This window comes from Oncorhynchus kisutch, linkage group LG20 (genome assembly GCF_002021735.2).
Source record: "Oncorhynchus kisutch isolate 150728-3 linkage group LG20, Okis_V2, whole genome shotgun sequence".
NCBI lineage: Eukaryota > Metazoa > Chordata > Actinopteri > Salmoniformes > Salmonidae > Oncorhynchus > Oncorhynchus kisutch.
Genome location: NC_034193.2, coordinates 11,379,410 through 11,404,632, shown reverse-complemented (window position 1 = coordinate 11,404,632; position 25,223 = coordinate 11,379,410). Strand labels below are relative to the sequence as shown.

The window sequence follows — 25,223 nt, the reverse complement described above, 5'->3', positions numbered from 1 at the left end:
GTTATGCAGGCTTGGAGAGTCTTTGTCAGTTCCCGTCAGGCCGGCATGCCACCAGGGATGTGGCTTTTTGAAGAGCCTCTTTTTCACAACACTGCCATCCAGTCCCGTGTTCTGGGTTCAGCTAGCCTACGTTCATGTCTGTTAGGCGTGGGGTGTACCAAGCTGGGTCATCTGATGCGGAGCAGGAGCAGATTGGAGGAGCTGGGAGAAAGAGCGGGGATCCGATCATCTCGCCTACTGAGGAAGGTCATCGATGAGGTCTGCGACTCCTTGCCAGTGCTTCATCTGCAGTATGTGACTGACACTTCCAATTCTGATCGATGGAAGGAGGGTCTGGATTATGTGTTCCCTGCACTGATTGTTAGTGCTGCGATGGGGGCATTTGAAGAGGACGTGGGGACGCTGCTTTCCTTCGATACCCCGGAGCTGGGGGAGTTCAAGGAGGTGGGAAAGAAGGCCATGTACAGAATATGTGTAAAGGTGTCCCATGCCTCTTCCCTGGAAGGGGTAAAATCGACGAGGTGGGCGGATGTGCTTGGTCCAGGTGCCTCTCCAAAAGGCTGTTGGCGATCATTATATAAACTGCCTATTGATAAGAGGACAGCTGACCTCCAATGGAGGATAATACATGGAGCTATAGCCACCAATATGCATCTGGTACACCTGGATCCTACTGTTGGGGAGGGGTGTCCATTCTGTGCTGAGTCTGAATCTCTGGCACATCTGTTTTTATTGTGTCCCAGGTTGGTTGGGATGATTGAACTGATCACTGATTGGTTCTCAACGTTGGGAGAGGTTTTCTCTTCCCAACTGTATATATTTGGGCCAAAGTACAGGTTCAGTCAAAAGGGTGTAGTTGTGTTGCTTAATTTTGTGTTAGGGGCAGTAAAATTAGCGATATGGAAGACCCGAAAGAACAGCATTCGGGGACAGGGGTCTGTGGATGTGGTGGGAATGCTGGAGGGAATGTTGGCAGCGAGACTAAGGGTTGAGTTTGCCTATTACAAACTTGTCAACAATATCGATCTGTTTTTGAGTATATGGGGTATTCAGAGGCTGTTGTGTGTAGTTACTGTGGAGGAGGAATTGGAGTTGTGTTTTTAATTGATGTGTAACTGTGGTTTTGTATGAGTATTTATTGTGTGGTGGGCCCCCAGACCCAATAAAGAGTATTTAAAACTCAAACTCTCTCTCTGTCTCTCGCTCTCTCTTCTCTCCTCCTCCCTCCTTCTCTCTCTCTCTCTCTCTCTCTCTGTCTCTCGCTCTCTCTCTCTCTGTCTCTCTCTCTCTCTCTGTGTCTCTCGCTCTCTCTCTGTCTCTCGCTCTCTCTCTCTCTCTCTCTCTGTCTCTCTCTCGCTCTCTCGCTCTCTCTCTCACTGTCTCTCTCTCGCTCTCTCTCTCTCTGTCTCTCGCTCTCTCTTCTCTCCTCCTCCCTCCTCTCTCGCTCTCTCTCTCTCTCTGTTTCTCGCTCTCTCTCTCTCTCTGTCTCTCTCTCTCTCTCTCTCTATCTCTCTGTCTCTCACTCTCTCTCTGTCTCTCGCTCTCTCTCTCTGTCTCTCGCTCTCTCTCTCTCTCTCTCTCTGTCTCTCGCTCTCTCTCTCTCTGTCTCTCGCTCGCTCTCTCTCTTCTCTCTGTCTCTCGCTCTCTCTCTCTGTCTCTCTCTCTCTCTTGCTCTCTCTCTCTGTCTCTGTCTCTGTCTCTGTCTCTCGCTCTCTCTCTCTGTCTCTCGCTCTCTCTCTCTCTGTCTCTCGCTCTCTCTTCTCTCTCCTTCCCTCTCCCCCTCTCGCAGAATTCCTTGATGCGGTTACAAGGACATGAGCAGCCGTGAATACTAACTACTGTACTCCTGTTCTGGCTTTTATTCTTGTCCTGTTACTGTCATCATCATTCACCCCTCGACAAAACTCCTTGTGATTCAGCTCGTCTGTATTGCCCTCCTACTGTGTGAATCCCACTCAGACAGTACAGTACATTAGAGTCACACTGTGTGGTATCCTATGGCTACTGCTCACCTTTCCCGGTTTTTGGTTGATTTATCTTCTCACACCAATATCTTATTTACTAAACTCAGGTAGGTAGTGTATCAGAGGAGGCTGGTGGGAGGAGATATAGGAGGATGGGCTCAGAGTGGGTGAAAACGCGCTTTGGTGATGACTTCTCCCTTCTTTATGTTACAAAATACATGTTACCAAAACAAATATGGATTCTTCGTGTTCTGAGTCGTTCAGCGAGATCTTTCTCTAGCATGTTATTTTTTTTAGTGGGCGGCAGGTAGCCTTGTGGTTAGAGCGTTGGACTAATAACCGAAAGATTGCAAGATGGAATCCACGACCTGACAAGGTAAAAAACTGTCGCTCTGCCCCTGAACAAGGCAGTTAACCCAAGGTTCCTATGCCATCTTAACTGACCTGCCAAGTTAAAAGGAAACGTTTTAAAAGAAATGTCATTAACATTGTATCCAAAAAGCCAGATTTCGTAACCTAATACGTTGGGTAATACACACTTCTGTTGACAGAGCGGCGTGGCTTTATCGCTGAAAGTTTTGAAGAGTTCCCATTTCGTGGTCATCGTCTTCCAAGTTGTTGCCGCTGGTCGCAAAATTAGCACGACACGAGCTGAATTAAATGTAAAAGGCTTTCAAAAGAAACAAAGATTGGGTGCGCTCAGTGCTTCCTTGACATTTCACAGAGATACGCTTGATTTTGTGATAAGTCTTCGAAAAATAACAGGAATTTTGCATTAATATGAGTGGCGCATACTAAAATAGATAAATACTACATGTCTAAAAATCAATATCTATCTTACCTCTATATTGGAATTGAGAAGGGAGATTATAAGTTCAATAGTGAGCCTGTCAGGTAGACTTACTGGTGTTATCTTATTTTCCTGATTCTTGACCACCTTTCTTCTCTGGCCTCCATTGATTTAGTCACCCTAATCTTGGCCATCCTACAAGGGTAAAAACTCCAATAAGTTTTGAAAGGGTCATGATAGAAACATGAGGTTCGGACTATTGGTTTTATTACAGGAGTATCTGCACAATTATTATTTCCACAATTAGTCAAAATATACATTTTGATTGGACACCCTGTGGAGAGAGAGGAACACACCTTTCGGCATTATAAGTGGTCAAATGACTCATAAGTGGCTACGATAAGAGACATTTTAACCATCAATCCCCCACTTTATACCTTGCCTCTGCCCTGTGGAACAGACTGAAAGCAGACGGGAGATAGCAGATAGCGATTGGTAGTTAGCACAGGGTCTGTGGTGTTAGTGGACAGTAATGGGTCCCTCTGAGAAGCGTAGGGAGCTTGTCAGGGTGGCCTAACGAAGACAAAGCCTAGGGCTGGGACTGGGTTAGGGGGGAGAGGAGTGGGTTGGGGGGCTAATGTGGTATTAATGGGGACCTCTACTGTCCTTGGCAAATCATGAGTTTTTGGTTGGCGCACAAACACACACACACAGGTAGTGTACACACACTAATCACACACACAATGAGAGAGCACACACACACCCACCTACACAGTAGACCCGCAACAAGCCCCTAACTAAGCACTCGCCACCATGTACGAGTTTAGTAAGAGCAGTGACAAGCAGCATTTGTGGCTTACATTACATTACATATCCTCTCATTATATCCTCTCATCATATCCTCTCATTTGCGTAACATCATTTATGTCTGTCTGTCTGTCTGTCTGTCTGTCTGTCTGTCTGTCTGTCTGTCTGTCTGTCTGTCTGTCTGTCTGTCTGTCTGTCTGTCTGTCTGTCTGTCTGTCTGTCTGTCTGTCTGTCTGTCTGTCTGTTCTGTCTGTCTGTCTGTCTGTCTGTCTGTCTGTCTGTCTCTCCACATCACATTTAATAGTACTGGTAACGGTTCCATAATGGCAAATGAATGTCAAAATGGCACAGCGTACCCCCATTGCCTTGTATCAGGGGAATGTAGTGTGCCAACAACATCGGATGCTTTTAATGCTCTGCATCCCTAATAGCCATCTGATCAAAAGTAGTGCACTACATAGGGAATAGGCAGCTATTGGGTACACAACTTGAGTTTCCCCTCAGGATAAAAATAAAGTGTTAACAGCTGAGTTGAGGACCCTGAGAGTACCGCGATCCCTTTACTACCACAGACACAAAACAACAATCCTCTGACAGAATCTAAATGCATGTTAATATGTGTTCAGCACTCTGGGTGGTCTAGCATGACGTTATTGGATGTGGATGTTGGCGTTGTGTTCAGTTCTTGTATCACAATAAAGGAGAAGTCCATTATTTAGATACCATTTAGATATACAATGGCATCAAGAGAAGTACTGAGTCCCCCCCCCCCATCTCTCCCTCCCTCCCTGTAGTGGTACAGTCCCCCCCCCCATCTCTCCCTCCCTCCCTGTAGTGGTACAGTCACCCCCCCCCCCCCCATCTCTCCCTCCCTCCCTGTAGTGGTACAGTCCCCCCCCCCCCCCATCTCTCCCTCCCTCCCTGTAGTGGTACAGTCACCCCCCCCCCCCATCTCTCCCTCCCTCCCTGTAGTGGTACAGTCACCCCCCCCATCTCTCCCTCCCTCCCTCCCTGTAGTGGTACAGTCACCCCCCCCCCCCCATCTCTCCCTCCCTCCCTGTAGTGGTACAGTCACCCCCCCCCCCATCTCTCCCTCCCTCCCTGTAGTGGTACAGTCACCCCCCCCCCCATCTCTCCCTCCCTCCCTGTAGTGGTACAGTCACCCCCCCCCCATCTCTCCCTCCCTCCCTGTAGTGGTACAGTCCCCCCCCCCCCCCCATCTCTCCCTCCCTCCCTGTAGTGGTACAGTCACCCCCCCCCCCCCATCTCTCCCTCCCTCCCTGTAGTGGTACAGTCACCCCCCCCATCTCTCCCTCCCTCCCTGTAGTGGTACAGTCACCCCCCCCCCCCCCCATCTCTCCCTCCCTCCCTGTAGTGGTACAGTCACCCCCCCCCCCATCTCTCCCTCCCTCCCTGTAGTGGTACAGTCCCCCCCCCCCCCCCCATCTCTCCCTCCCTCCCTGTAGTGGTACAGTCACCCCCCCCCATCTGTCCCTCCCTCCCTGTAGTGGTACAGTCACCCCCCTCCCCATCTCTCCCTCCCTCCCTGTAGTGGTACAGTCCCCCCCCCCCCCCCCCCCCCCCCCATCTCTCCCTCCCTCCCTGTAGTGGTACAGTCACCCCCCCCATCTCTCCCTCCCTCCCTGTAGTGGTACAGTCACCCCCCCCCCATCTCTCCCTCCCTCCCTGTAGTGGTACAGTCCCCCCCCCCCCCCATCTCTCCCTCCCTCCCTGTAGTGGTACAGTCACCCCCCCCATCTCTCCCTCCCTCCCTGTAGTGGTACAGTCACCCCCCCCCCCATCTCTCCCTCCCTCCCTGTAGTGGTACAGTCACCCCCCCCATCTCTCCCTCCCTCCCTGTAGTGGTACAGTCACCCCCCCCCCCATCTCTCCCTCCCTCCCTGTAGTGGTACAGTCACACCCCCCCCCCCCATCTCTCCCTCCCTCCCTGTAGTGGTACAGTCCCCCCCCCCCCCCCATCTCTCCCTCCCTCCCTGTAGTGGTACAGTCCCCCCCCCCCCCCCCCATCTCTCCCTCCCTCCCTGTAGTGGTACAGTCACCCCCCCCATCTCTCCCTCCCTCCCTGTAGTGGTACAGTCACCCCCCCCCCATCTCTCCCTCCCTCCCTGTAGTGGTACAGTCCCCCCCCCCCCCATCTCTCCCTCCCTCCCTGTAATGGTACAGTCACCCCCCCCCCCCCCCCCCCCCATCTCTCCCTCCCTCCCTGTAGTGGTACAGTCACCCCCCCCCCCCATCTCTCCCTCCCTCCCTGTAGTGGTACAGTCACCGTCTGGTCCTGTGAATTGAGTTGTAAATTCCCGTCTGCCGTGAAATGGCTCTAAAGAGCTCTGAGCGGGTGAGCGGAGCTATAAATTGAAGACAGTGGATCCTGGGGTAAGTAGTTGTATGCGACATGCATTACCCAACACCAGTTTAATGCACTTGGAGATTAATTGATTTAAAGCTATTAGAGAAGTTAATGTTTCAGGTATTATTCTGCTAAGTGGGTAGTAATGTCCCTGTGCTCTCCAGTGGATAGAATGTAATGGTATAGATAGAGAGCATTGGAAAGGTATTGCAACTGATAGAGGAAAATAGATTTTGGAGTCATACTATATTTCACACAGAAAAACACATTCTCACTCAGACGCACACACACACACACACACACACACACACACACACACAGCTCCAGGATGCACACGGATACACACACACACACACACACGGTGAGGGATGCTGGATGCATGTATTCACACTCTCTCACACAAACACACACACCACGAAAACACACACCTCCACTCCCAGCCTATCCTTGGCCTAGAGCAGAGGTAGAGGTAGAGTGATGTTTCTAAAGGAAAACAGAACATTAGCTTCATTGGCATCTGCCAAGAGGCTGACAGAGGAAATGCTGTCACAACGTTGTAAAGATGTACCTGAGACACCACCAGCCCTCACAGTCTGACAGCACAGCATCACTCACCATGTGTGTGTGTGTGTGTGTGTGTGTGTGTGTGTGTGTGTGTGTGTGTGTGTGTGTGTGTGTGTGTGTGTGTGTGTGTGTGTGTGTGTGTGTGTGTGTGTGTGTGTGTGTGTGTGTGTGTCAGGCCATCATCATTCCCCCTGTCTTCCTCCTAGAAGTGGCCGTCACAGCCAATAACCCAGGCCTCTCTGTCACTGAGGACTGTGGGTGCCATGTGAACGAGCCAGGTGAGAACCAAGGAACTCTAACTCAACACCCGTAATGAAAGTATAATTTGGAATTAGAAAAACACTCAAATTCTCTTGCAATCCAATGAGGGCTATGGCAAAAAAGGGCTTTTCTTAAAAAAATTCATGTTTAAATGGCTAAATAATTGAACAGTGCACCAGAAGTACTTGCTACAGTGATTCCTGAAATGCAGAGCCTGTTGGAGTATTTTTCTAATCCCAAATTATACTTTTGTTACATTGTTTTACATTGACCACCAAACGTTGCCAATGCTAGCTAGCTAGCCACTTAATGTCACTTGTTTTCTCAAAATGTATGTTAGCTACCTAAGTTATCCATATTACTAATACAACTCCCATCTGCTGTCAACATCAGGATATGATTCGAGAGCACTAGTTACCTCCAAAAGTGTGTATAGCTTTGACTGCATGCTGACAGTGAATTCAGCATCATTCATTGGCTAGCTAGCTACAGTACAAACATCATTTGACCAGGATCCCATGGATCCCATCCCAAGGAATTGTAATGACAGTCCACCACAACACACAACATACCCAAAAGTTTCCTGATTAGCCATTGTGTATTAGAAACACCGTTTGAAATCCTTGTGAGGGGATTTCGCCAGTGGTTCAATGGGGAATTGGGCAAAAAGATGTTTTGAGGTTGCATCAGTAACCAAGGGGGGTGGGGCTTAGCGAAGGGTCAATTGTTTACGCCAGGGATCATCAGCTAGACTTAGCCGCAGGCTGATTTTTCTTGTGTGGATAGTCAGGGGAACATAATTACAAATCATTTGTAGACTGCAAATTGACCTCACAAAACTCATGTAGACATAACATTTCACTAAAACATATTAATTTCAAACCACATGTCTCGCTCTATTAAGCGTGGGAATACTTTGGAACCGATTTCCAAAAATAAAATCACTTGGAGCTGATTTGTTGGTGTTTTTACAGTCTCTTATGTCCAACAATAAAAACTAAAATTAAATAAACTGTTATTTTGCTCATAAAACTTGTGGGGGGGGGATTACAATCACCCGCAAGCTAAAATTCAGCCCACGTTGGGGAACGCTGGTTTATGGTATTCACCTTATGGTGCCCCGCCCACTTGACCCAGATCCCGGGTCAATGATGATTGTTTTCCTTCTTCCACTCCAATCACAAACACTGCATGAAAAGCAGAGTTCCTGGGTGAAATTGGATCTTCTATTGTATATTGGAATCTTTAGGAGTAGAACGAAAACAAGACGTTGAATTCCACCCACCTGAATTCCACCCACCTGAATTCCACCCACCTGAATGGCTGCTAACCTCCGTAGTTCAATTAATCACTGATTGCTGTACTTTGTTGAAAACACTAATTGCTTCTGTAACTGCATGGACTGTTTCACTGAAAATAACATTAATCATGAGCTTGGTACACGTTTTGGCACAAATTCTGTTTAATACTCTAGTCCACATGCCTGTAGCTCTGTGCACTGACAGTATCAAATGAAAAACTGGTAGCTGGTTTGATTATAATGACCTTTGGGTAGGTGTTTTTGGGAGATACATTGAGTGTATGTAGCCAAAGGCTTGTGGAGCCTCTTCCAACCAGGTGGATGGAATTCAACTGTTGTTTTCACAGTAGTCCCATATTGCCAATAAACAGTCATTTCACAGCATATCAAAACGTGTTCGGGGGAAATGCAAGGTAAGTGATGAAGGTCAAATGGGAGAATTTCCCTTTACTATACCTCAATCTGTGGGTTGGATAAAGTTCCCCATTTTATATTAATTATATACAAATTCATGACTTGAGACTGGTGCTTCTACACCTGCATTGCTTGCTGTTTGGGGTTTTAGGCTGGGTTTCTGTACAGCACTTTGAGATATCAGCTGATGTACGAAGGGCTATATAAATAAATTTGATTTGATTTGATTTACTGTGTTCTATGGGTCGTAGATGCACAGTCGAGAGTGCCTGCAGAGGATGAGAGAGACATCTGGAGAGGAGTTCATGTGGACCTGATAAAAGGTGAGGAGGATGGCCTGCAACACGGCAAACTGACGTGGGCTCATCAAGCCCTGCTACCAGAGCTACTTGACGAGCCACACCACACAGATCATGTCTGATGAGTTATCGTCAGCCTACAGTGCCTTCAGAAAGCGTTCACACCCCTTGACTTTTTCCACATTTTGTTGTGTTTCTGCAGCCTAAATTTTAAATATACTGAACAAAAATAAACGCAACATGTTTCATGAGCTGAAATTAAAGATCCCAGAAATGTCCCATATGCACAAAAAGTGTATTTCTCTAAAGCATTTCTCCTTTGTCAAGATAACACATTCACCTGACAGGTGTGGCATATCAATAAGCAGATACTTTTTGTTAACTAGGCACGTCAGTTAAGAAGAAATTCCTATTTTCAATGACGGCCTAGAAACAGTGGATTAACTGGCTTATTCAGGGATGGAACAATAGATTTTTACTTTGTCAGCTCGGGGATTTGATCTTGCAACCTTTCGGTTATTAATCCAACACTATAACCACTAGGGCACCTGCCGCTACCTGCGGTGATTGAACAGCATGATCATTACACTGGTGCACCGTGTGCTGGGGACAATAAAAGGCCACTCTAAAATATGAAGACAACACAATGTCACTGATGTCTCAAGTTCTGAGAGATTGTTAATTTAATGTAATGTTCATTTCTCTACCATAAGCCACCTCCAACGTAGTTTTAGAGAATTTGGCAGTACGTCCAACCGGCCTTACAACCACAGACCACATGTAACCACGCCAGCCCAGGACCTCCACATCCAGCTTCTTCACCTGCGGGATCATCTGAGATCAGCCACCCGGACAGATGATGAAACTGAGGATTATTTCTGTCTGTAATAAAGCTCTTTTGTGAGGAAAAACTCATTCTGATTGGCTGGGCCTGACAACCCAGTGGATGGGCCTGGTATCCGGCTTCTTCACCTGCGGGATCCATAGATTAGGGCCTAATGAATTTATTTAAATGTACTGTTTTCCTTATATGAACTGAAAATCTGTGAAATCATTGAAATTGTTGCATGTTGCGTTTATATTTTTGTTCAGTATATGTTGAGAAATATATTTTTTTAATTGTCCCACCCCTCCGACGATCCCGCAGGTATTTTTTATATCGGACTGAGAATGCTACACATATTCATGAAATGACGCTAGTAGCCTAGCATTTCACTCCATTGAATACAGGCGGATGACCTCACAACCCTCATCTAATATTTAAAAAAGGATTACAATAATGAGATGTATCCACCAATCCAAAGAAAGGATAGGTGGGACCGAGAAAGGCAGCTGTGCCGCTTTGTGAACAACGACTCCCATTTTTAGAGCGGAGAGAGATACATCTTGTCAGTATATCCATAATATTTGGTGATGTGAAGCTTGAGAGAGAGCATTTGTAGTTCTGCGGTTAATAAGCATTTCATTTTGGGGGGGGGGGGTAAATACAGGTGAATATATTGATAAAAGACATCTTGTCTGAGAGAGATTTACAAAGTTATGCCAGGGTGAGGCTACGCAAAATACAGCCCCTATTTGAAGTGTTTCAAAATCCCCTTTGGGAAAAATGAATAGTGGAAAAGGGATTGGAACCATTTCTGTGATTGACCGCTAGGTTTTATGGCTATTTTGATTCATACTGTGGTACTCTTGTAGTGGCAGATATTGGCTAGGATCTCACCTGTTTGGTGTACTTACTGTATCCATTTTTGTATTGATTGGTGATGTACTATAATGTGATGTATTAAACTTAAATATCTGACGCAAAGCTGATAAATTGCTGTCAATCGGGAGGAATGATTGCATGAAAGATTCTAGAGTTGTAAAATGTGCTTCACAGACCAGTTATCTACCATGACACTACGCTTGAGAAGAGAGTGAAATATTATTTTGTTCTGCAGCTGAAGATGTGTTCAGTGAATGTCAACAGGGACATGCTCACCAAGGAACAACATTAACATTCATGTCAGGGTGAAGACACAGGTGTAACATTACTAGAACACATCCACCATGTTGATAGCAGATTTTTCTCCGCTAACCTCTCTAACTCATTCAAACAGCCACACTGCCATCTTGTGGAGGTAGATATAATGGCATGCAGGGGATTGTTGATTACGGGCTGAGCTCCAATCTGCATTCGTTATCTCCTTGGGGTGCATCTTAATAATTGTCTGGAGTGGTTTCCTTTCCTGTTGCTTAGAATGGCTATAAATGAAGGAGAGGAGACAAGGAGTGGGGTGCATCTTAATAATTGTCTGGAGTGGTTTCCTTTCCTGTTGCTTAGAATGGCTATAAATGAAGGAGAGGAGACAAGGAGTGGGGTGCATCTTAATAATTGTCTGGAGTGGTTTCCTTTCCTGTTGCTTAGAATGGCTATAAATGAAGGAGAGGAGACAAGGAGTGGAAATCACTTTAGACTGTTTTGGGCTGGCTGGTAGCCTAGCTGTTAAGAGGTTTGGCTGGTAACCAAAAGTTTGCTGGTTCATATCCCCAAGCTGACTATGTGTAATCTGTCAATGTGCCCTTGAGTAAGGCACTTAACCCTAGTTGCTCTGGATAAGAGCATCTGCTAAATATGTGAGATGGAGCCAACCATCTTCAGTTTTTTTTAATGTATGAGTCATCACAATAGAGTGTTGGGTACAGATAGATTTGAATTATTTAGATGTTTGAAAGTGAGTTCATGTGACATTCTACGTTCTTGCCATTATATTTCTTTAGTACAGTACTGTTGTCTTAGGAGGTTAGGAGTGGTAAAATGTTCAATCCTGAACACAGAGGTGTAGAAATGGAATGGAATTCTTAAGTATGTTAGAGAATGATCCTTACCAGGCGGTGTCAGAGTATGGCCCTAAAATAGACTCCATTCACCCAAGACTGTTCTCTCTGCTACTGCATGGCGAGCGGTACCGATGCACCAAGTCTGGAACCAACAGGACCCTGAACAGCTTCGACCCCTAAGCCATACGACTGCTAATAGTTCGTCTGGGTATCTATTGGATAATCTCTATTGACCCTTTTTGCACTAGCTCTTTTGACTCATCACATACACTGCTGTTACTGTTTATTCTATATCCTGTTGCCTAGTCACTTTATCCCTACCTATATGTACTTATCTACCTCAATGACCTCGTACCCATCAACTTGGTACTGGTACACCGTGTATATAGCAATGCTATCGTTACTCATTGTAGATTTATTCCATGTGTTATTATTTTCTATTATTATTTGTATAGAAGGATTTCACTGTTATTTTTTTAGATTGAACCTTTATTTAACTAGGCAAGTCAGTTAAGAACAAATTCTTATTTACAATGACAGCCTAGGAACAGTGGGTTAAATGCCTTGTTCAGGGGCAGAACAAGGCAGGGATTCAATCAACCAACCTTTCAGTTACTGGCCCAACACTCTAACCACTAGGCTACCTGCCACCCCAGTCAACATCTGTTAGTTATGAAGCATTTGACAAAGACAATATGATTTTACCTTGACTCCATGATTTCAGAACTGTCATAGAGGTTATTGATCATAATTTTTCATTGAAAAAACTCCCTTGCTATGGCTTTATCACCTGCCCCCACATGGTTGGAGAATTACTTATCCAATAGAACTCAGAGAGTGTTCTCTAATAGAATCTTCTCTAACATCAGAAATGTACAGTGCGGTATCCCTCTGGGAAATTGCCTTGGGCCGTTACTCTTCTCTAGTTTTACAAAATATTTGCCACTTGTCCTACAGGAAGCTAAAATGACTGCATATGCTGATGATTGCACACTCTACACATCAGCACCTACAGCCAGTGAGCTCTTAGCAAGGAACTACAGTGTCAGAATGGGTAATTAACAGTAAACTGGTCTTAAATACAACTAAAACTAAAAGCGTTGTATTTGGTTCAAAACATTCTCTAAGACATAAACCTCAACTGGAGTTGTGCATAAAGGGTGTGACCATTGAACAAGTTGAAGAAGTTGAACTCCCAGGAGTAACATTGGATGGTCACTTATCATGGTCAAGTCATATTGACAAACTTGTTGTGAAGATGGAGAGGGGTATGTCTGTTATAAAAAATATGTCCTGTGTTTTTGACACTGAAATCAAATGTACTATTTGTTCCGGCTCTGGTCTTGTCCCATCGGTAATATAGTCAGGTGCAGCACAGAAAGACCAAGCAAAGCTGCACCGGACTCAAAACAGAGCAGCACACCTTTCCCTTAACAGCACACAGAACTAACATCACAATAGTCTTTAATGGTTGAGAGCTGAGGAGAAATATACTTTTTTAAAGAAACATTTGTGTGTTGAAAATGCCTTAACCACTAATCTATTTGAATACACTTCAGACATACAGTACAAGTCAAAAGTTTGGACACACCTACTCATTCAAGGGTTTTTCTTTATTTTGACTTTCTACATTTGGACTTTCTACATTGTTTTCTACATTGCAGAATAATAGTGAAGACATCAAAACTATGAAATAACACATATGGAATCATGTAGTAACCAAAAAAGTGTTAAACAACTCTTGCACACTCTTGGCATTCTCTCAACCAGCTTCATCACCACCAAAAACCCTGACATTTCTATCCCTAACTATAAACCTTTTCCGCCAAGATAGAACTGCCAAAGGGGGTGGTGTTGCAATCTACTGTAGAGATAGCCTGCAGAGTTCTATCTTACTATCCAGGTCTGTACCAAAACAATTTGAACTTTTACTTCTAAAAATTCACCTTTCCAGAAACAAGTCTCTCACCGTTGCCGCTTGCTATAGATCACCCTCTGCCCCCAGCTGTGCCCTGGACACCATATGTGAATTGATTGCCCCCATCTATCTTCTGAGCTCGTGCTGCTAGGTGACCTAAACTGGGACATGCTTACCACCCCGGCCATCCAACAATCTAAGCTTGATGCCCTCAATCTAACACAAATTATCAATGAACCTACCAGGTACAACCGCAAATCCGTAAACATGGGCACACTCATAGATATCATCCTAACTAACTCGCCCTCCAAATACACCTATGCTGTTTTCAACCAAGATCTCAGCAATCATTGCCTCATTGCCTGCATCCGTAATGGGTCTGCGGTCAAACGACCACCCCTCACTGTCAAACGCTCCCTAAAACACTTTAGCGAACAGGCCTTTCTAATCGACCTGGCCGGGGTATCCTGGGATGACATTGACCTCATCCTGTCAGTAGAGGATGCCTAGTTATTCTTTAAAAGTCACAATCATAAATAAGCATTCTACATTAAAAAAAATAGAACCAGGAATAGATATAGCCCTTGGTTCACTCCAGACCTGTCTGCCCTTGACCAGCACAAAAACATCCTGTGGCGTTCTGCACAGGGGCGGCAGGGTAGCCTAGTGGTTAGAGCGTTGGACTAGTAACAGGAAGGTTGCAAGTTCAAATCCCCGAGCTGACAAGGTACAAATCTGTCGTTCTGCCCCTGAACAGGCAGTTAACCCACTGTTCCTAGGCCTTCATTGAAAATAAGAATTTGTTCTTAACTGACTTGCCTAGTTAAATAAAGGTAAATTAAACATTTGTATCAAATAGCCCCTGTGATATGCAATTTTTCAGGGAAGTTAGGAACCAATATACACAGGCAGTTAGGAAAGCTTAGGCTAGCTTTTTCAAACAGAAATTTGCATCCTGTAGTACAAACTCAAAAAAGTTCTGGGACACTGTAAAGTCCATGGAGAATAAGAGCACCTCCTCCCAGCTGCCCACTGCACCGAGGCTAGGAAACACTGTCACTAGCAATAAATCCACAATCATTGAGAATTTCAAGAAGCATTTTTCTACGCCTGGCCATGCTTTCCACCTGGCTACTCCTACCCCGGTCAACAGCCCTGCGCTCCCCACAGCAACTCGCCTAAACCTCCCCTACTTCTCCTTCACCCAAATCCAGATAGCTGATGTTCTGAAAGAGCTGCAAAATCTGGACCCCTACAAATCAGCCAGGCTAGACAATCTGGACCCTCTCTTTCTAAAATGATCTGTCGAAATTGTTGCAACCCCTATTACTAGCCTGTTCAACCTCTCTTTCGTATCATCTGAGATTCCCAAAGATTGGAATGCTGCCGCGGTCATCCCCCTCTTCAAAGGGGGAGACACTCTAGACCCAAACTGCTACAGACCTATATCTATTCTTCCCTGTCTTTGAAAGCCAAGTTAACAAACAGATTACCGACCATTTCGATTCTCACCGTACCTTCTCCGCTATGCAATCTGGTTTCAGAGCTGGTCATGGGTACACCTCAGCCACGCTCAAGGTCCTAAACAATGTCATAACCACCATCGATAAGAGACATTACTGTGCAGCCGTATTCATCGAGCTAGCTAAGGCTTTTGACTCTGTCAATCACAACATTCTTATTGGCAGACTCAACAGCCTTGGTTTCTTAAATGATTGCCTCGCTTGGTTCACCAACTACTTCTACGATAGAGTTCAGTGTGTCAAATCGGAGGGCCTGTTGTCCGGACCTCTGGCAGTCTCTATGGGGGTGCCACAGGGTTCAATTCTCAGGCCGACTCTCTCCTCTGCACACGTCAATGATGTCGCTCTCGCTGCTGGTGATTCTTTGATCCACCTCTATGCAGATGACACCTTTCAATGCCATACAACTCTCCTTCCAACTGCTCTTAAATGCAAGTAAAACTAAATGCATGCTCTTCAACCGATCGCTGCCCACACCTGCCCGCCCGTCTAGCATCACTACTCTGGACGGTTCTGACTTAGAATATGTGGACAACTACAAATACCTAGGTGTCTGGTTAGACTGTAAACTCTCCTTCTAGACTCACATTAAACGTCTCCAATCCAAAATTACATCTAGAATTGGCTTCCTATTTCACAACAAATCCTCCTTCACTCATGCTGCCAAACATAAAACTGACCATCCTACCAATCCTCGACTTCGGCGATGTCATTTACAAACTACTCAACAAATTGGATGCAGTCTATCACAGTGCCATCCGTTTTGTCACCAAAGCCCCATATACTACCCACCATTGTGACCTGTATGCTCTCGTTGGCTGGCCATCGCTTCATACTCGTCGCCAAACCCACTGGCTCCAGGTCATCTACAAAGATCGTACTTTTAGGAGAAATGTTCTCTGGTCTGATGAAGCCGAAGAACACCATCCGAAACCGTGAAGCACGTAGGTGGCAGCATCATGTTTTGGGAGTGCTTTGCTGCAGGAGGGACTGGTTCTCTTCACAAACTAGGGAGGAAATGAGGGAGGGAAATGATCTGGATATATTGAAGCAACATCGCAAGACATCAGTCAAGAAGTTGAAGCTTGGTCGCAAATGGGTCTTCCAAATGGACATTGACCCCAAGCATACTTCCAAAGTTGTGGCAAAATGGCTTAAAGACAACAAAGTCAAGGTATTGGAGCAGCCATCACAAAGCCCTGACCTCTATCCTATAGAACATTTGTGGGCAGAACTGAAAAAGTGTGTGCGAGCAAGGAGGCCTACAAACCTGACTCAGTTACACCAGCTTTGTCAGGAGGAATGGGCCAAAATTCACCCAACTTCTTGTGGGAAGCTTTTGGAAGACTACCTGAAACGTTTGACCGAAGTTAAACAGTTTAAAGGCAATGCTACCAAATACTAATTGAGTGTATGTTAACATCTGACCCACTGGGAATGTGATGAAAGAAATAAAAGCTGAAATAAGTCATTCTCTCTAATATTTCACATTCTTAAAATAAAGTGGTGATGCTAACTGACCTAAGAAAGGGATTTTTTTACTAGGATTAAATGTCAGGAATTGTGAAAACTGAGTTTAAATGTACTTGGCTAAGGTATATGTAAACTTCCCACTTCAACTGTAAGCATCAAAAGTAAACGTATAAACCATTTCAAATTCCTTATATTAATCAAACCAGACGGCACAACTGTCTTGTTTTTTTTATTGACAGATAGCCACGAGCACTCTCCAACATTCAGACATAATTTACTAATTAAATATTTGTGTTTAGTGAGTCCGCCAGATCAGAGGCAGTAGGGATGACCAGGGATGTGTGTGAATGTGACCATGTATCTGTCAAAATGGAACAAATACTTTTGGGTGTCAGGAAAAATGTCTGGAGTAAAAAGTATATTTTATTTAGGAATATAGTGAAGTAAAAGTAAAAGTTGTAAAAAATATAAATAGTCAAGTACAGATACGCCAAAAGTAGTACTTTAAAGTATTTTTACTTAAGTACTTTACACCACTGATGAATATGTATGGGTACTGTGTAAATAGTAGTTGTCCCTTGGTGTCTTTCCAATATATGACTCCTAGAATTTCTTTCCTTTTTTTTCATGTAATATCTTATGTTGTTCTTGTCTATAACTGTTCTGTACTTTGTAATGTATTTGTACGTTTTATGTGGACCCCAGGAAGAGTAGCTGCTGCATGTGCATTAACTAATGAGGATCCTAATCAACTAAAATAAACTATGACCCTCAGTTTATGGTGATACTGTCGGAGTCACAGATCGAAGTAGGTGTATGTGTGCGTGTGTGAGTTTGAGCGTGTGTGAGTGTCAGCGTGTGTGAGTTTGAGCGTGTGTGAGTGTCAGCGTGTGTGAGTTTGAGCGTGTGTGAGTGTCAGCGTGTGTGAGTTTGAGCGTGTGTGAGTGTCAGCGTGTGTGAGTTTGAGCGTGTGTGAGTTTGAGCGTGTGTGAGTGTCAGCGTGTGTGAGTTTGAGCGTGTGTGAGTGTCAGCGTGTGTGAGTTTGAGCGTGTGTGAGTTTGAGCGTGTGTGAGTTTGAGCGTGTGTGAGTGTCAGCGTGTGTGAGTGTCAGCGTGTGTGAGTTTGAGCGTGTGTGAGTGTCAGCGTGTGTGAGTTTGAGCGTGTGTGAGTGTCAGCGTGTGTGAGTTTGAGCGTGTGTGAGTTTGAGCGTGTGTGAGTTTGAGCGTGTGTGCTTACAAGGTCACTTCAGTCAGCTTGAGAAATATTCCCTGCACAAAACACTAAAAACTCAAACTAATTTGAACTGACAAGAAAACAGATCTCTCTCGACAAAGCTTGTTCAGCAATCTGTTAAATTATGGATTCATAAAACACTGCATTTTCTGGGGAGAGGGGGGTTCTGCACATTCGAGAGTACAGTAGAGTTTGCTTACAAGGGGCAAATCACAATTTTGATCACACAGCAATCTCCTCTATTTTACAGTAGTGATCCCTGGCCTGCCTATCACTTCTCTTTTACAGTAGTGATCCCTGGCCTGCCTATCACCTCTCTTTTACAGTAGTCATCCCTGGCCTGCCTATAACCTCTCTTTTACAGTAGTGATCCCTGGGCTGCCGGTCACCTTTCTATAACAGTAGTGATCCCTGGGCTGCCGGTCACCTTTCTATAACAGTAGTGATCCCTGGGATGCCGGTCACCTTTCTATAACAGTAGTGATCCCTGGGCTGCCGGTCACCTTTCTATAACAATAGTGATCCCTGGGCTGCCGGTCACCTTTCTATAACAATAGTGATCCCTGGGCTGCCGGTCACCTTTCTATAACAATAGTGATCCCTGGGCTGCCGGTCACCTTTCTATAACAGTAGTGATCCCTGGGCTGCCGGTCACCTTTCTATAACAATAGTGATCCCTGGGCTGCCGGTCACCTTTCTATAACAGTAGTGATCCCTGGGCTGCCGGTCACCTTTCTATAACAGTAGTGATCCCTGGGCTGCCGGTCACCTTTCTATAACAGTAGTGATCCCTGGGCTGCCGGTCACCTTTCTATAACAATAGTGATCCCTGGGCTGCCGGTCACCTTTCTATAACAGTAGTGATCCCTGGGCTGCCGGTCACCTTTCTATAACAGTAGTGATTCCTGGCCTTGTAATAATCCACCTTGGATAGACAGAGTTGTTTGCATATGCAGATTTCATAAAGTGTTGTGGTAAAACTGAGCAACTCAATCAGGGAATAATGTATGTGACCAACTGGATGCGTTGGCTGCTTCCACAGACTGAGCCTAGCCCCCTATCTGTTAAGATAACATAGAGGAGCTAGAGCTTCTTCCCAGGCACTTTAAAATGTCGCCTGTAATTTGTCATATGGACCTGCCAGATGATCTGCAACAACCATTAGGCCAACCTTTTCCATCCGACAACTCCATATCTCTCAATTTCTCTATGGGTGAATGTGTGCTGTTATCACCCTTCCTGTTATGAATAGTGATGCCTCTGCTGTGGTATACAATGATCCCACACCATTACAGGCTACAGTATTAAAACATAAACAACTTCCTGCTTTCCCACAGTGCACCACATGCTCAATGAAAGATGAGCTCCATGTACAGAGCCATACAAATCCCAGGGTGAAACACAATTAAATCCAATTCCTCTACACAGCAACTTCTCCAGTTTAAAAAATAAATAAATAAATAATATATATTTATATATATATATATATAAATAACACTGAGTGTTAAATCAACAGAGAATGCTTGTTGCAAATAAATCATCCTAGTCCTATGGACTTCACCAAGTGAGATCCGAAAATAATATTTAATCATTAGAAAAAAATATATTTAACACAATACCATACGTATTTCATAAGGCCTTATTTTGAGGTCCAATTTTTACTCTAATACAGGTTAAGGGGATATCTCGTCAGTTGCACAACTGAATGCATTCAACCAAAATATGTCTTCCGCATTTAACCCCACCCCTTTGAATCAGAGAGGTGTGGAGACTGCCTCAATCATCTTCCATACACATCACTATTCAGACCCTTTACTAAGTACTTTGTTGAAGCCCCTTTGTCAGCGACTACAGACTCGAGTCTTCTTGGGTATGACGCTACAAGCTTGGCACTCCTGTATTTGGGTAGTTTCTCCCATTCGTCTCTGCAGATCCTCTCAAGCTCTATCAGGTTGGATTAGGAGTGTCGCTGCACAGCTATTTCCAGGTCTCTCCAGAGATGTTCGATCGGGTTCTAGTACGAGAGCTGGCTGGGCCACGAAAGGACATTCAGAGACTTGTCCCGAAGCCACTCCTGCGTTGTCTTGGCTGTGTGCCAAGTCCTGTTGGAAGGTGAACTTTTCCCCAGTCTGAGGTCCTGAGACCTCTGGAACAGATTTTCTTCAAGGATCTCTCTGTACTTTGCTCCGTTCATCTATCCCTCAATTCTGACTAGTTTCCCAGTCCCTGCTGTTGAAAAACATCCCTACAGCATGACGCTGCCACCACGCTTCCCTGTAGGGATCGTGCCAGGTTTCCTCCTGATGTGATGCTTGGCATTCAGGTCAAAGAGTTCAATCTTGGTTTCATTATGGTCTGAGAGTCCTTTAGGTGCCTTTAGGTGCCTTGTGCCTTTTACTGAGGAGTGGCTTCCAACTAGCCACTCTACCATAAAGGCCTGATTGGTGGAGTGCTGAGAGATGGTTGTCCTTCTGGAAGGTTCTCCCATCTCCACAGAGGAACTCTGGAGCTTTGTCAGAGTGACCAAGGCCCTTCTCCCCCGATTACTCAGTTTGGCCGGGCGGCAAGCTCTAGGAAGAGTCTTGGTGGTTCCAAACTTCTTCCATTTAAGAATGATGGAAGCCACTGTGTTTTCGGGGACCTTTCAATGCTAAAGACATTTTGCTGTACCCTCCCCCATATCTGCGCCTCGAAAAAATAATGTCTCGTTATATAGACAGTGTGCCTTTCCAAATCATGTCCAATCAATGGAATTTACCACAGGTGGACTCCAATCAAGTTGTAGAAACATCTCAAGGATGATCTGTGGAAACAGGATGCACCTGAGATCAATGCTGAGTCTCATAGCAAAGGGTCTGAATAATTATGGAAATAAGATTTATATATATATATATTTTTTAAACATTGGCACAAATTCTGAAAACCTATTTTTGCTTTGTCATTATGGGTTATTGTGTGTAGATTGATGAGGAACAAAAATATATTTTTAGTCCATTTTAGAATAAGGCTGTAATGTAACAAAATGTGGAAAAAGTTGAAGGGTCTGAATACTTCCCGAATGCACCGTATAGATAGGGGTAAAGGGACTTAACAGGATAGATAATAACCAGTAGCAGCAGTGTACGTGATGAGTCAAAAGAGTTGCCATACAGTTGCCATACCAGATACCATACAATTTCAGTAACGGGTGGGAAAAAATCTAAATATCTGGTTGGATTAGTTTAGAAAATATGATATGTTATTTATCTTTGTGTACCCCAATCAATCAATCAATGTATATGCACAAACATGACATTGAAACAAACAAATGATGGATGTGGTTTTGGTTCAAAGTGATGTGTATGAGTTGCAGGCCCCTCTATTAGGGTAAACTTAGGCCCTCAAAATAAGGACTTATGAAATATGTATGGTATTATATTAAATAAATCATATTTGCTTAGGATCTCACTTGGTGAATTCCATAGGACTGAAAATTGATGAATGTCTTTGTCACTAACAAATACAGCCATTTGTGCTAATTACAATTCTCTCCAAAGACAAGGCACTCTGGGAAATATTAGAATAAGACTTTACACTAAGCAGTGCGTTAATTTAACGCTGCTCCGGTGTCTATATGGGTCCACAGACTGAACACTTTCAGTGTTGATTTATCTTATTTTTTTAACACTGGAGAATTTGCTGTGTACCACTTAGTCTGCCTACTCCACCTCCCCAGGGGAGATTTATAGTAGTCCTAGCCCCATAAAACACAACAACTATCTGCGTTCGCACACGCACACACACACCCACACACACACCCACACCCACACCCACACACCCACACACACACACACACACACACACACACACACAGAGAGAAGCGTAACTAGATTTAAGGAGATGAATGAATAATGATTACGATAAACAGGCGCTCTGGAATAGAACCTCGCTTAAACACGGGTATTAAACAGTACCACTTGGCTGTAGAGGCTCCTAATCCTGGCCTTAAACGCTGGTAAAAATAGGACTGGGAATAGCAGTCATCCAGAAAGCAGAGAGTCAGGAGATTAGGGGAAGGGGTTAGCTATCCAATTGTTCTCTAAGTGCAGCCGCTCGGTGAGCGCTGTGGATTGGGAAGGAGAGGTAAGAGAAAAGGCTTGGAGAGGTTCTGGCTGCTAGTGCTCTGTTCAGCTCACCTCGCCTGCCTGGAAAGCTAATGCTTGTTATTCCATTAGACATAATGAGCTGAGAGAGAGGGAGCACAGAGGAGGAGAAGAGAAGTTGAAAGGGTGATGGTGAATCATGGTTTATGGATGCAGAGAGACAAGGGAGTAGGAGGGAGGACAAGAGGGTGACTAGTGAGATTTCCACACATAGTTGTGTAGAGAATGGATGTATTTTATGTCACTCCAGGGGAGTGTGCATGTGTGCGTGTTTGTGTGTGTAGAACCTGTGTAGACATCCCATGTTTTTGTATAACTGCACTTCCTCCATCCTCTACCTGTCTAATGATAACAGTAAGGGAGCTCCTCTACCTGTCTAGTTATCACACTAAGAGCTCCTCTACCTGTCTAATGATGACACCAAGGGAGCACTTCTGCCTATCTAATGATCACAATAACCACCAAGGAGCTCTTCTACCTGTCTAATAATAACACTAACCACCAGGGAGCTCCTCTACCTGTCTAATAATAACACTAACCACCAGGGAGCTCCTCTACCTGTCTAATAATAACACTTACCACCAGGGAGCTCCTCTACCTGTCTAATGATCACACTGACCACCAGGGAGCTCCTCTACCTGTCTAATAATAACATTAACCACCAGGGAGCTCTTCAACCTGTCTAATGATCACACTAACCACCAGGGAGCTCTTCTACCTGTCTAATGATAACACTAACCACCAGGGAGCTCCTATACCTGCCTAATGATCACACTAACCACCAAGGAGCTCTTCTACCTGTCTAATGGTAACACTAAACACCAGGGTGCTCCTCTACCTGTCTATTAATCACACTAACCACCAGAGAGCTCTTCTACCTGTCTAATGATAACACTAACCACCAGGGAGCTCCTATACCTGCCTAATGATCACACTAATCACCAGGGAGGTCCTCTATAAATACTCCAGTCTGCAGAAGCTGCCTTCCTTGTTTAACAGTCAGCCAGCCTGCAGAGAGGGAGAGAGACTGGTCTTAGCAGACATTAGATCACTGACTTGGATACAAGCCAAGAGCTGGGATGAAAACTTAATGTTAAATAAAAGTAGATTCCATCTAAGGGGGAGATTTGAGTCAGTATTGAGATATCTAATATTTTTATTCTAAAAAACCTCAGGGGAGCTTCTCGACAATTCTCAGTCCATTTCCACAGAATTAAATTTAAGTTACAAGGAGAGGAGATGTTTGTAGATTAATGTAGATCCTATATCTCGATGTAGATCTCATCAAATCTGTGATTAGACTGTTTCATAAGAGGCAGCTTATGAGGATTTCCATCAGTGAAATGTTATTCAATGAGAAATGTAATGACATCATAACTCTTCATAGATTAAATGTCTCTGCACTGTAGCGAGAAATGTCAGATGCCACAAGATTAACTTCCACAAGATTAAAAGCGGTACCCATTTTATGCAGCATTACAGCCTTATAGGAAACTAAACTGTATTAAAAACATGTTATAGAAGGTAATAAACATGTGATGAACATCATGTAATATGTTTAAAGGTTTACATTCTCAGGTGGTGAGTCTGTTTTAGTCAAAACAATGTTGTAGGCTACTTTTTATCATAGAGGACCATCTTTGGAAACAAGTGTTTTAATTAATACTGCTAAGTGCTGTCCCCCGGGAATACAATGTACGTCTTCCTGTATATGTTTTTAACCAAATACATTTCATTAAATTCACACCATCACCTGACTGAAGTCAGAGAAGTCATTACCTTACAGGACAGCATGGGATGTCTAGTAGGGATCCATTTCAATAGTCTACAATGGCCTCCCTGGTTTCACCTGTCCAGCTCTTTCTCACCATTGCAATGTACTTTTACTTAGGAGAGGAGATGAGGAGAGGATGCCACATTCGACTATTGAGATGCAGACATTAGCATCCTGCCAGACTGAGACAGCCCGGTTGGTGACCTAGGCCAGTATCTACAAAGCATCTCAGAGGAGGTATGCTGATCTAGGATCAGGTTCCCATCTGTCCATATAGTCTTATTCATTATGATATAAATACCTAAACTGATCCTAAACTCTTAGGAAAAAAAGGGTTCCAAAAGGTTTTTATGGCTGTCCCCATAGGATAACCCTTTTTGTTCTGGGTAGAACCCTTTTTGGTTCCAGGTAGAACTGATTTTGGTTCGACATAGAACCTTCTGTGTAAAGGGTTCTAAATGGAACTCAAAAGGGTTCTACCCGGAACCAAAAAGGGTTTCTTCAAAGAGTTCTCCTACGGGTCAATACAAGTCTGCCTAGTAGTCCTACTGTCTGTAGCCTACCTATTTTACTTGCCTGAGAGTTCATTTTTACCTTCATTTTAATTTAATGCAACATTTTCACCCAATTATGTTTGACTCAAGTCTGTTTGTTCAACTGTGTAATCTATTGTAAAAAACATTATAAAGATTGAGTCAAACATTTAGCCTGTTAAATTAATTCATTCATTGGATATCAACATCAACATCATTACTGGTAGTGTTGCCAAAATGCACCATGGCTCGCACGAGACACACAAACAATTAGGGTTCCTCAAAGGTTATTGGGAAGGGTGATGGTTCTATGTGGAACCATACTGACTCAATGAACCCATTGAGCCCTTCAATGGTTATTTCTTATTTTAGTGATAATTTAAAGGTTAGTGCAATCCGGGATCATTGGGATGTCCCTACCCTAAACCCTATCCTTCCCATAACCTTAACTATAACCCTTACCTAATCCTAACATTAACCCTCACCTTAACCATATTACATTTCAACTTCAATGGGATAAGGTCCCAAGGATCCCATTTAGACTTAAAATGTAGGGGCGGCGACTCATTAGAATATTTTGGGTCATAGTTTGTTCAAAGCTCTTTTTGTACAACCGTGAGTGAGAGTGTCACTCCAGTTGATCTAATCTGTTGTTATGCTATTAATTATTATGTATGACTACAGCTAGTGGTGTCTTGTGAAAGAGTCATGTATGACCTTGTGCTAATTGAGAACTGCTGAATAAGTCAGTAGTTCTCAACTGTCTCCTCAGGGACCCAGCTGTTTCAGAGCTTGCACACTGATTTAACTTGTTAATATAACACAATAAAACCTATGGAATTTTAACAGCATATGGCTACTAAACCAGAATAAAAACCATGTATGTTTCTACAAAGAACCTTTGAGATTTAGAAAGGTTCTTTATAGAACCATTCTCCATAAAGGTTATATAAAAAAACAACTTTTAAAGGGTTCTATATAGCTTTAAAAAAAGGGGTTTAACAATAGTGGAACCCCTTTTTTGGTGCTAAGGAAGCTTT

At 44.1% G+C, this 25,223-nt stretch overlaps 1 long non-coding RNA gene across 1 annotated transcript; it reads left to right on the top strand.

Moving 5' to 3' along the window:
- Positions 1-6,305: 6,305 nt before the first annotated feature.
- Positions 6,306-23,881, top strand: LOC116355517 (uncharacterized). The gene is made up of 3 exons (XR_004204542.1): positions 6,306-6,771; positions 8,720-8,791; positions 23,768-23,881. It is a non-coding gene; the product is annotated as an uncharacterized LOC116355517 (long non-coding RNA).
- The last annotated feature ends 1,342 nt before the right edge of the window (positions 23,882-25,223 follow it).